This window comes from Lytechinus pictus, chromosome 8, assembly GCF_037042905.1.
Source record: "Lytechinus pictus isolate F3 Inbred chromosome 8, Lp3.0, whole genome shotgun sequence".
In the NCBI taxonomy this organism is placed as follows: Eukaryota; Metazoa; Echinodermata; class Echinoidea; order Temnopleuroida; family Toxopneustidae; genus Lytechinus; species Lytechinus pictus.
Genome location: NC_087252.1, coordinates 38,764,052 through 38,775,049, shown reverse-complemented (window position 1 = coordinate 38,775,049; position 10,998 = coordinate 38,764,052).

Below are 10,998 nucleotides of genomic sequence, written 5' to 3'. Positions count from 1 at the left end.
ACAATTTTTTCGTCATCTAACATGATCAGTGATTACATTTCAGTTCCGATTTTAATATAGTGACGTTGGAAAGGCATTTATTCACGCTACCAGGTCCCTTGGAGAAGACCTTAACACTTTGGTTATATGTTTGCTTGCTTGATAGCAATCAATAAACAAAGATAGAATAAATGCTAAACATGACATGACTATAGAAAAAGGTTTCTGGTCTATTTCCAAGTAAAACTATGCACTCCAAAAACTCCGGTGTTGATTTAACACCAGATCGGAATCTATATATGTCCACACCAGAGAAGTATTGAAACAACACCGGTTTGGAATCAAACCGATGCTGTTTTGATATTAATTGGTGTTGTATAAACACCTATCTTGTGTTAGACCAAAACCAAACTGGTTTTGTTTAACACTTCTCTGGTTTGGACATATATAGATTCCAGGTCGGTGTTAAATTAACACCAGAGTTTTTGCAGTGTACATGTTAAGCATGTGCTTGGTGATCGTTTTCACCGTGGATTTCATATTTGAACCAGATCTAGATCTACATGTGAAATCAAGATGATGATATGGTGACAATATTTCTTTATACATACTTTCCTATTTAATTCATGGTTTGCTGTAAATATGTAAGCTTCAGTCACATTATAGATGTATATATACGATAATAAATCAACAAATGCTATTAACGTGTTTTCTACATGCATTTCTTCAGTATTTTTTGGCTCCAATATGTCCCCTTTTTCATTCATATTGTGAATCTATATCCAATACACAAGTGAACAGATGATGAATTTATATGTCTTCTAATGTGTATGGATTTTATTGTTTAATATCTAACAGTATCCCAGCAGATAATAGACCGAGTATGCCCTTCTGATAGACAAACAAAATAGATTTTCTGTTATCTGGGCGCGTCGTTGTCTAGTGGTTATGAATCTCGCCTATGCTTTGAAACAGAGTGACGTGGGTTCGAATCCTAGCAATGGCTTGTTTTCTGTCAGCAAGAAATTTATCCACACTGTGATGCAATCGACCCAGGTACGGTGAATGGTTATCCGGTAGGATTAATTCTTTGAATGCATGAGCGCTGAAAGGCAGCTCAAGCTAAAGCCGCAGTAATAATATTAATAGCAGTGCGCCTCGTAATAAATTGTTTCTAGTTATAATGCGCTATACAAATGCCTATTGTTATTATTATTTTTATCATTATTATTTTATGTTTGCTTATATTCTTTAGCTCTTTCTGTGTACGTTTAAATCGTTTCTCATACCGAGTCAGTCAGAAAAAAAAAGAACATTGATGATGCAGACTTGAAAATAAAATGTATATACATCTCCTATAGGAGTTTTTCTTACAAATACTTTAATATCAGTATTATGTGGTATATGTTTAAGCTAGGGTAATCGGGAGACAGTGGCGTAATAAGCCAAAACTGTTGTGGGGTTAAGATATGGTGTATTGGCAAAATTAATAAAAAGTTGTGAGCGAGCAATAATTTTTTTATTTCAAAAATCCAACTTTGTGATAGATTTCGATAAAATATTAAAAAAATAACATCATATTCCACCCTTCTGTCTGTCCGTTTCTGTTTAATTTTCTTGGTCGTCAATTTTTTTGGGGGAGGGGTCAAGCGCCACTGTCGGGAAGAGTGTTGCTGTGTTGTAAAATTCAATATGTGCGAAAGTGAGGCATTGAATGAATCTAATGTCCCTGAAGTCAAAATCCATGGTGTATTGCCATAACATTTACTACAAACTATTTTTTTTAATTAATCAACATTTGAATTGATATTGACATTTTTTTTTCTTTATGAAAATTAAATTCATGTCGATTATTAAAAACATGCAATCATTTTTTTTTCTCCATAATGTTGTAGGATTATGTCTATAAAGGGTAAACGTTTTTGCAACAATTCCGAATTCCTGCTATCGTAATATTTTATCACCTATATTGTACTCTGTAAACAGTAATTGTAACTTCTTGTTTGAGATTCCGTGAATAAATACCATTATATTTATCATTATCACATTAAATATATTTTCAAAAAAAGATATTGTCTCACCTTAATTCATGCTTTCGATGTAACAAACCTTGAGTGTTTCATGATTCTACTTGTTGGCTGTTTTATCTGACAATACATATACATACGTACATACATACATACATACATATATATATATATATATATATATATATATATATATATATATATATATATATATATATATATATATATATATATATATATGTATGTATATTGTATATGTATATTGGGGGTGCGCTCGTAGCCCCCACCTCGATATGTGTGTGTGTGTATATACTAACTGTACAAATGCGTTATTTTTATGAAATTTATATCCTCTCTATATTTTTTTTTAGAAAGTTCTGAGGGAGCGAAGCGAGTGAGAAAAAATGAACTTTATGACTTGATTTCATCATATAATATATAATTATAATGATGATTATAAGAAAAATTGTGTTTATGAGTATAATGATAATAACTATGGTTTTATATCATATAAAGAATATCACTTCAATTGCTTTTTAACTTTTTAACTTTTTTCCACTTTTAAAACATGAAGGCCTACACAGCATCCCCACCCGTGACCCCCCCCCCCCCCCCGCTGTTAATAAACCTGGATTTGATTTATAAAAAAAAAATGTAAATAATAGTGACGTATACTACAGTCCTATGTTTACCTAAATTATAAATTACAAGTCTTTATCTCTGTGTCGTGCATACGATCGAACATATGCATGTATCAAGCATATCCATTAAGTGACGAATAGCTACACTCCTAAAGGTCAAGCCCACCCTTGCAAAAGTTGATGTGAATAAAAAGAGAAATATCAAGCAAGCATGGGCCTAACAGTGATAAAAAATATCACAATCGGGTGTAGAATGAGAAAGATATAACATTTTGAAGTTTCGCATTTCCCAAAACATTTTCTGCACCTCCTTGTCGGGGTGCATATGGGGGAACTGATGACCTGAGGCTATTACCACCGCGGCTTTATAACTCGAGCTTCCGCCGTCAACGGCACTCAGAGCCTTAAAGGAATTAATCCTGGGTCAAGTGCAGCACAGTGCGGCTAAATTTCTTGCTGAATGAAAACACGTCATTGCTATGATTCGAACCCACGACGCGAGAGTCTGAACCACTCTCTGTATAAACCACGAGGTGCTCACCTATCTGAAGTGCACCTGTTTGCGTGACAAGATGGTTAGTTTTATTACTCACTTCGAAGAAATCTAAATTTAGTGCAAGACATACATTCATATCAGGCACAGTTCATACTTTTATCTAATTTCATTACCGATAAACATGATAAATGACTAACTTTGTTTGCTTACAAAAATTTCAATCACGCAACTCTGCGAAGTTCATTCGGGTCAGTCGCAGGTCTTGCGCAATACATACAAATACAGTTCAGGAATTACTATTCGTTATGAAACCACTCCAGGGATTTGAAAATAAAAACATAATTCTACTGTCTGATATTCGAGTAATATATTCCTCGGGATGTATATATAATTAATTATAAACACGATATTGATATGATGATAAATCAATTTTAATAAGAGTGTTTCATTTCACGTTAATATACTGCTCGATGCTGATATTTAGACATTTACCTACACGAAGACGCCCTTCGTTTATTTTCCATGTGAGCACTTGTCGCTTTTTATTTAGTTTGAAAAATATCAAATAAGAGTTGAATTCCAATATATGTTACAATTGAAAGTGATTTTTATTCAGTCAAGATAATTTACAAGATGACTGGTAATTTTGCTTAACAAATATTGATCGTTTCATGAAAGTCAAAAAGACTATTCATATTTTAGGTAAACCATTATGCTTTATTTTCAATTTAGGTATTCAAGAAGGCATAATTCCTGATAGTTGTAAAATATCCCAACTAATTCCTGTATATAAATCTGCCCCTAAAAAAATGTTTTCTCAAATTATAGACCAGTTATCATGTTTCTCTAAAATGCTGGAAAAATGTATTTATACTAGGCTAATTACATATTTCATTAATAAACATTTTTTATCAAAAAAACATTTGGAAGTAGAAATAACATTGTACATCTCATGCTCTGGTAGATTCTTTAAGTGATATTATAGATGCTTTAATATGATAATAATGAAATAACGTTTCGAAGTATTTATTGATTGATCTTAAAGCCTTTTAATTGTATTTACCATGACATATTGCTTGGTAAATTATGCTTTTATGGAATACGAGGTATTGCCCATAAATTAATACACAATTATTTAAGTAATAGAAAGCAATGAGTCTTTTATGATTCATGTCATTCTGAGTTCAAAACAGCATCAATAGGCGTACCACAGCTTTCAATCCTCGGTCCTCTTTTTTTCTTATATACAGTATGTCAATGATCTTCATCTCTGTCAAAATTTGTAATTTTTGCTGGCGACACAAATATATTTTTTAGCCACCGTGACATAGGTTATTTACAACAAAATATGAATATTGAACTTAATAAAATACAGAAATTGTTCTTTGTTAATAATTCAGCTTTGAATAATCAGAAAACAAGGTCCTATGATTATCAGTAGAAGCAATGTAGACAAAAAAACCTGTTAAATTATATATTAATGATATTGAAGTAGAACGGCTGGGGATTACGTGTCAAATTTCTTGGAATTTATAGTGATGATGATTTAAAATGGAAAAGTCATGTTAAAAGACAAACTCCCTCATTTCTAGAAATATAGGTTCTTAAATAGATTATGTTAATTTGTCCAACAAAATATAATCTTAATACGTTATAACACTTTAATACTATCATATTTAAATCATGGAATCATCGTTTGGGGGTCTTCACATAAATATTTATCAGATAGAACTTTAGTTTTACAAAAAAGAGTAATCAAAATTGTATTTTATTCTGTTTCAGAGCCCAAACTGCTCCACTCTTTTTATCTTGTATTTTTGTAAATAAGTATTGTTTAGATTTTGGTTTATTGTGTCATGCAATGTATTATTTTGCATTGGAATATTTATATGTATATATTGTACAATATTATATAATACCATCTTTGCACTGTTTGTATTGTTCTTTTTATGAAATGTGGAAATGAAATACTTCGGCCCTATTGTAGGGACCTACTGGTTTTTTTTTTGAAAACCCCATCCCCTATTTGCTCGTCAGATTTTTGAAGAGGAGAGTTTTGACCGGTATGGAGATACTGACAAGCTCCTCCCTCCACACACACGCACACACACCCTCACACACACACTCTCTCTCTCACACACACACCGCGCACCTTCCATGCCTTCTTTATGTTATTTCGTTGTCAAACGTTTATCAACCATTCTATCAAAATGACAATGGCCGACCGTTTAGTGGTGAACAACCTTCCTGGCAAAAAAACTTGTGTGATCATGCTAACTTTATCATGTTTATCAGACTACAATGAGTCAAGAACAGATGGAATTTTTTTTTTATCCAGTTATTTTTACATTCATTTCTACGTTAATGACCAACTTTGGGATAAATCTCGCAATGCTACGAAGTTCATTCAGATTGATCAAACTTCTTGCGCAATAGTTTTAAGTTTCAAAGCTCATCCTGTCGTCTCTACCACACACGAAATAAAATGTACTACAAGTTTTCGTGATCATGCTAACTTTATCATGTTTATCAGACTACAATGAGTCAAGAACAGATGGATTTTTTTTTATCCAGTTATTTTTACATTCATGTCTACGTTAATGACCAACTTTGTTTGCTATATCTCGCAATGCCACGAAGTTTATTCAGATCGATCAAATTTCTTGCGCAATAGTTTTCAAAGCTTATACTGTCGTCTCTACCAAACATGAAATATAATCTACTACAAGCATTCGGAGTAGTATATTTAGATACAACCCATGCCAGTAAAAAACAAACAAACCCTGACACCTAACATATCCCGAACTTTAAGGTAAAATATGTCATGAACACATAAATATTATGTATGGCCTGAAAGAGTATGTTCTAAAAAAAATGGTGCCATATTTCTGTGATATGTGTTAACGCTCTGATAGTGATGAGGTTTCAAGTTCTGGTGTCCTTTATTTCATTTCGACTCAACATAATACACAGATATGAAATAATAACCATACAAATCAATACAAGGGAATATACTATGTAAGCAATATGACCATACAAAGAAAATTGATAAATATTTTCAGTAATAAACAATAATGATAATCATACAGTTATGATATATACAATAATGGTAAAACAAAATGTACAACAATCTCGATTAAACATCTGCAAGGCTATTTTAATTGCTCTTCTTAATAAAATAAAAGTTGAGGAAATTGAGGGATCCACTGAAGAGCAGTGCTTGTTAAATGTGGATCCCTCCAGAATTGGATAAAAGATATATTAGTAGGTCTAAGTATAACATACGAGGAGGGGGGGGGGTGTAAATAAAATGTATTTGATTGTTGATAAATGGAATATGGAGTTAATAGGAGAATGAAAGAAAGAAAAGTAACCGAGAGGATAGAATGGGGCTTAGGTGTGAGTGAAAGAGGAAGAAAAGAAAGAGAGAGAGAGAGAAAGAGATATAAAAAAGAGGGAATGAAGTAAGACAAACCTAGTTGTGTACCGATCGCTCAATGGGAATTCGCCCTACACTGTAAAAAATGATGTGTTAATTTAGCATTCACAGTGCTTGTATAGTGACTGCACTACGAGTGCTGATTTTCTAGTTCAAATTTAAACTAGAAAATCAACACTCGTAGTGCAGTCACTATACAAGCACTGTAAGTGCTAAATTAGCACTTCATTTTTTACAATGTATATGATTAGATATTTTTTTTAGCTTGATAAAACAATTCAAACTAGCGGTATTTATAATGTCATTGCTGAGAGAGTTCGGGTACGGGGAAGATTTTTTAGACACGAGTATTCTAGTTGGTTCGGTATGAACATACCAACGCCTCTTCCTACCGCCTTTCACACTATAAGTAAAATCATAATTTGAATGATGATTCCAGTGAAAACAAGGCTAATGACGAGTTTTTATTACGTGTGAACCCAAACTAGAACCACCAACGCTAATCACAATCACGAATTCAAGTTCTACTCCGGAAGTGAATTCCAGTTAAGTTCCACTCAAATTATGGTACGAATTTTCCGTGTGAAAGGTCCGATGGTTCTAAAGATCATTCAATGATGATTCAAGATTCACGTGTGAAAGGCCCCTATTATCTTTTGTCTGTTGTTTCTTTGTAAAGAATAACAATCAATATTCAATAGAGAGTTGCTAGGGTCTTGGAGCCAAGTTTTAGTAAGACCAATAATAGGGCTATTGAGTGCATTAAAATGTTCTAGGAGTTGATCAAGCTGATCAAATTTTTTGTTCAGGCTCCTGATATTTAGATGTAAAAGAAAAGTGCTATATGTTGTACTGTTCAAACTATTTGATTTGAATTCGTTAATCGTATTTACGGCCTTTTCACACGTGAATCTTGAAATATCATTGTAATGATAATTGATTTGATTTGATTTGATTTATTTATTTTCACATTCCAATAACAAAAGTATATACAAGTGTAATCATTTTTTTTCTTAGCATAACATAACAATAAGCAAATGACATAATTAATAACATATGCATATATACAATCTAACAATGTAATTGAAATATATTTATACCTGATAAATTTCTTTTTTTTTAATTATAAAAACAAATAGCAGAAAAAATTTATATATACATAATTATATCGACATGATACATTTTGAAATGTGGGAGACCTTCATCTTAAGCTTAGAGCTTGAAATTGATAAAGGCCTCAAAGGAAAGGGAAAGGAAAATCAGACAAACAGTGCAATATTGCAGGCGTTAATTGCATGCGTTAATGTTCTAGTTTGGTTTCATATGTGCTAAGAAGTCGTCATTATCATCATTGGAATCATCATTCAAATTACGATTTTTTTGTGTTTACTGTTTGAAAGGGCGGTAAAATGCTGCGCTTGATCATTTTCATCAAAATTAAGAGTCAAATCTTCTGAGTTTGTATCTAAATCATTAGAGATGTTTATGTCATATTCATGATTAATTGTATGTCTATTCATAAGCCTATCTGAATGTAACTGGAACAAAAACTTGTCATCATCAATAGAGTTAAAGGAATGGTCCGGGCTGAAAATATTCAAATAAATATATTATATTTAAATAAATATATAATAATAAAAATATCTCAATAAATAATTTATCTAAGTATAATTCACAAAGCAAAATGCTGAAAATTTCATCAAAATCGGATAACAAATAAAAACGTTATTGAATTTTAAAGTTTATCAATATTTTGTGAAAATAGTTATATGCACGTCATGAATATTCATTAGGTAGGCTGATGATGTCACATCCCCACTTTCCTTTTTCCTATGCTATTACATGAAATAATAAATGTTTAATTTTTTTCATAGTCATATCATATGTAAATGGTGTGTCTCCATTATGATGAAATGATGAATTTAAATAAATAAATAATGCACTTAATCAGTTGTCAATCCAATTGTTTTAGTTCTTGGGTAGAACAATTCTGAATAAACCTAATTTCATACAATAAAATACAAAAGAACAAGTGGGGATATGGCATCATCAGCCCACCTAATGAATACTCACAAAGACATGCCTAGAACTGTTTCACCGGAATAATGCAAATTTTTAAAAATTCAATAACTTCGTTATTTGTTATCCGATTTTGATTAAATTTTCAGCATTTTGCTTTGTGAATTTTACTCTATTTATTGAAAAAAAAAAATCCTTACCCTGGACCATCCCTATAAAGGAAAATTATGTTGCTAAAGCAAGAACGATTGATCAAATCTCAATACTTCATAAGTATTTTCAGCATTGAACGTAATTCGAATTGCGCTGCAATAAGCCTGTTCACGGTTGTAAACTGCGCACGAGCAGAAAAGGGTCATTTGAGATAAACCATGAAATAATAATAATAATAATAGGCATTTATATAGCGCCATCTATCTAGAAATATTCTATTCCGAGGCGCACAAGAAAAGAAAGAAAGGAAGTTTGGATGAGTGTCAAAGTGCCAATTACTAATGAAGGTGGCTTTCAAATTCACTGACATAGGCATTTGTGATTTGATGATTATTCATGTATTCCTTTCAAAATATTTATCACATCCAAGCTGAAGAGTTAATAAATAGAGCCTTCATAATCACTGGTATTTGACAGTAGCCTAAACAATAGTCAAATGTGCCAAAGGCAGACAATAAAACAGATTTCCAAACTTTATCCCTGATGTACTATTCTAGTCTATACAATGCCTTTTGTTCTTAGAATTTGAATACTCTACCGGTAAAGCTTACGCAACATCTACATTTGAAAATGATAGTGCTTATCCTAATGAAAAATCACAAAGGTCATTTGAGAAAAGTTGATCATGAGCTAACAGTGAACTGGCTTATTGAGGAAATCAGTTAACGTAACCAGAAAGTGGAAAGAGGAAATAGTTGGTGCAGTGCATGTATGTAATGAGAGACGACTAAGGGTCTTTTTACACGTGAATCTTGAATCATCATTGTAATCGTGACTGTGATTAGCGTTCGTGATTCTAATCATGTTCCAGTTTGGTTTCATAACTTTTAAAGTTTATGGATCTAGCTAATAAAACTTGGACATTAGCGCAACCATGTATCCCTGGATATCCTGATCATGATTCAGGTCACATGCCCAAGATCAAAAGTCATTTAAGGTCAATGAACTTTGATCGTGTTAGGGGTATTTGTTAAATTGGCATCATAACTTAGAAAGTTTATGGATATAGTTCATTAAACATAGACATAATGGTAATCAGGTATTAATAACTGTTTTGCACATGTTTTCGGTTACATGATCATGGTCAAAAGTCATTTTGGGTCATTGGACATAGTATTACATTATCATATGAATGTTTTATTTTGTGAATAATTATTCAATATCTGTTTTCAAAGTCAGCACTGCTGCTATACCGAATCGCGTAATGCAGGCGAGACTGCCAGAGGCGTTCCACTTGTTTTTTGTTGTGTTTTTTTTATTCACACGGTAGTAATACGCTATGTTTAGGAAGCAATAATTTAGTGTAATGATTTATTTAGCTGTAGCTCGGTGGCGTACAGATATTGGGGGGGGGGGGGCTTGAGGCGCCCCCCTGAAATTGTTCACTACCAAGAAAAAAAAGGAAAGAGGGGGTGGTGCGATATATAATATTATTTTCTGATTGTGTCAAAATCTACCACAAATTATATTTTTTTAAATATAAAATTCTGCTGTAGCTAGGCCTAACATGCTTAATATTCTGATATCGGGATAAATTTAAACCGTATACATATTGGTAGTTTTATCTTTTAACTTTTTTTGGAGGGCAGGTTTTTCCTTTTATCAGTAAGCGCGAGCAAATGTTCGCTTTCATGAAACACGGATTTTCCGTACATGTTAAGCACAAAGACGTTTTTAAAAGGTACATCACCTTTTCCATGATGATGGAATATGACAATGTTTCAAACATTTTGACCTTGCAATTTTATTTATTTATTTATTTATTTATTTATTAGAAAATATTTATTCAGGATAAAAAGATCAGCTAAATTGCTGTTTTACATCAATGTCCTGATTTAACAGGGATAAAAAACATATAAAGTTACAATAATATCATGATGCAAAATACATATATATATTTAAACTTAGCTACTAAAATATAATAAAAAAATACTGTAAATAATTATGTTAAGACATTGAAAAAATGAGATTACATAGCTACTGAAATATGATAACAAAATACTGTAAATAATCATATTATGACATTAAAAAATGAAATTCAGTTCGAACTAGTGAAGTAATCACGGCAAGATAATCTGATAACACCACCCAACCTTTCACAATGATGCTTCATATGATAAGTATTAGAGGAGAATGAAACCCTTAGAACAAAAATAGCCCGTGTGAAATCAGAAAAATCAAAGA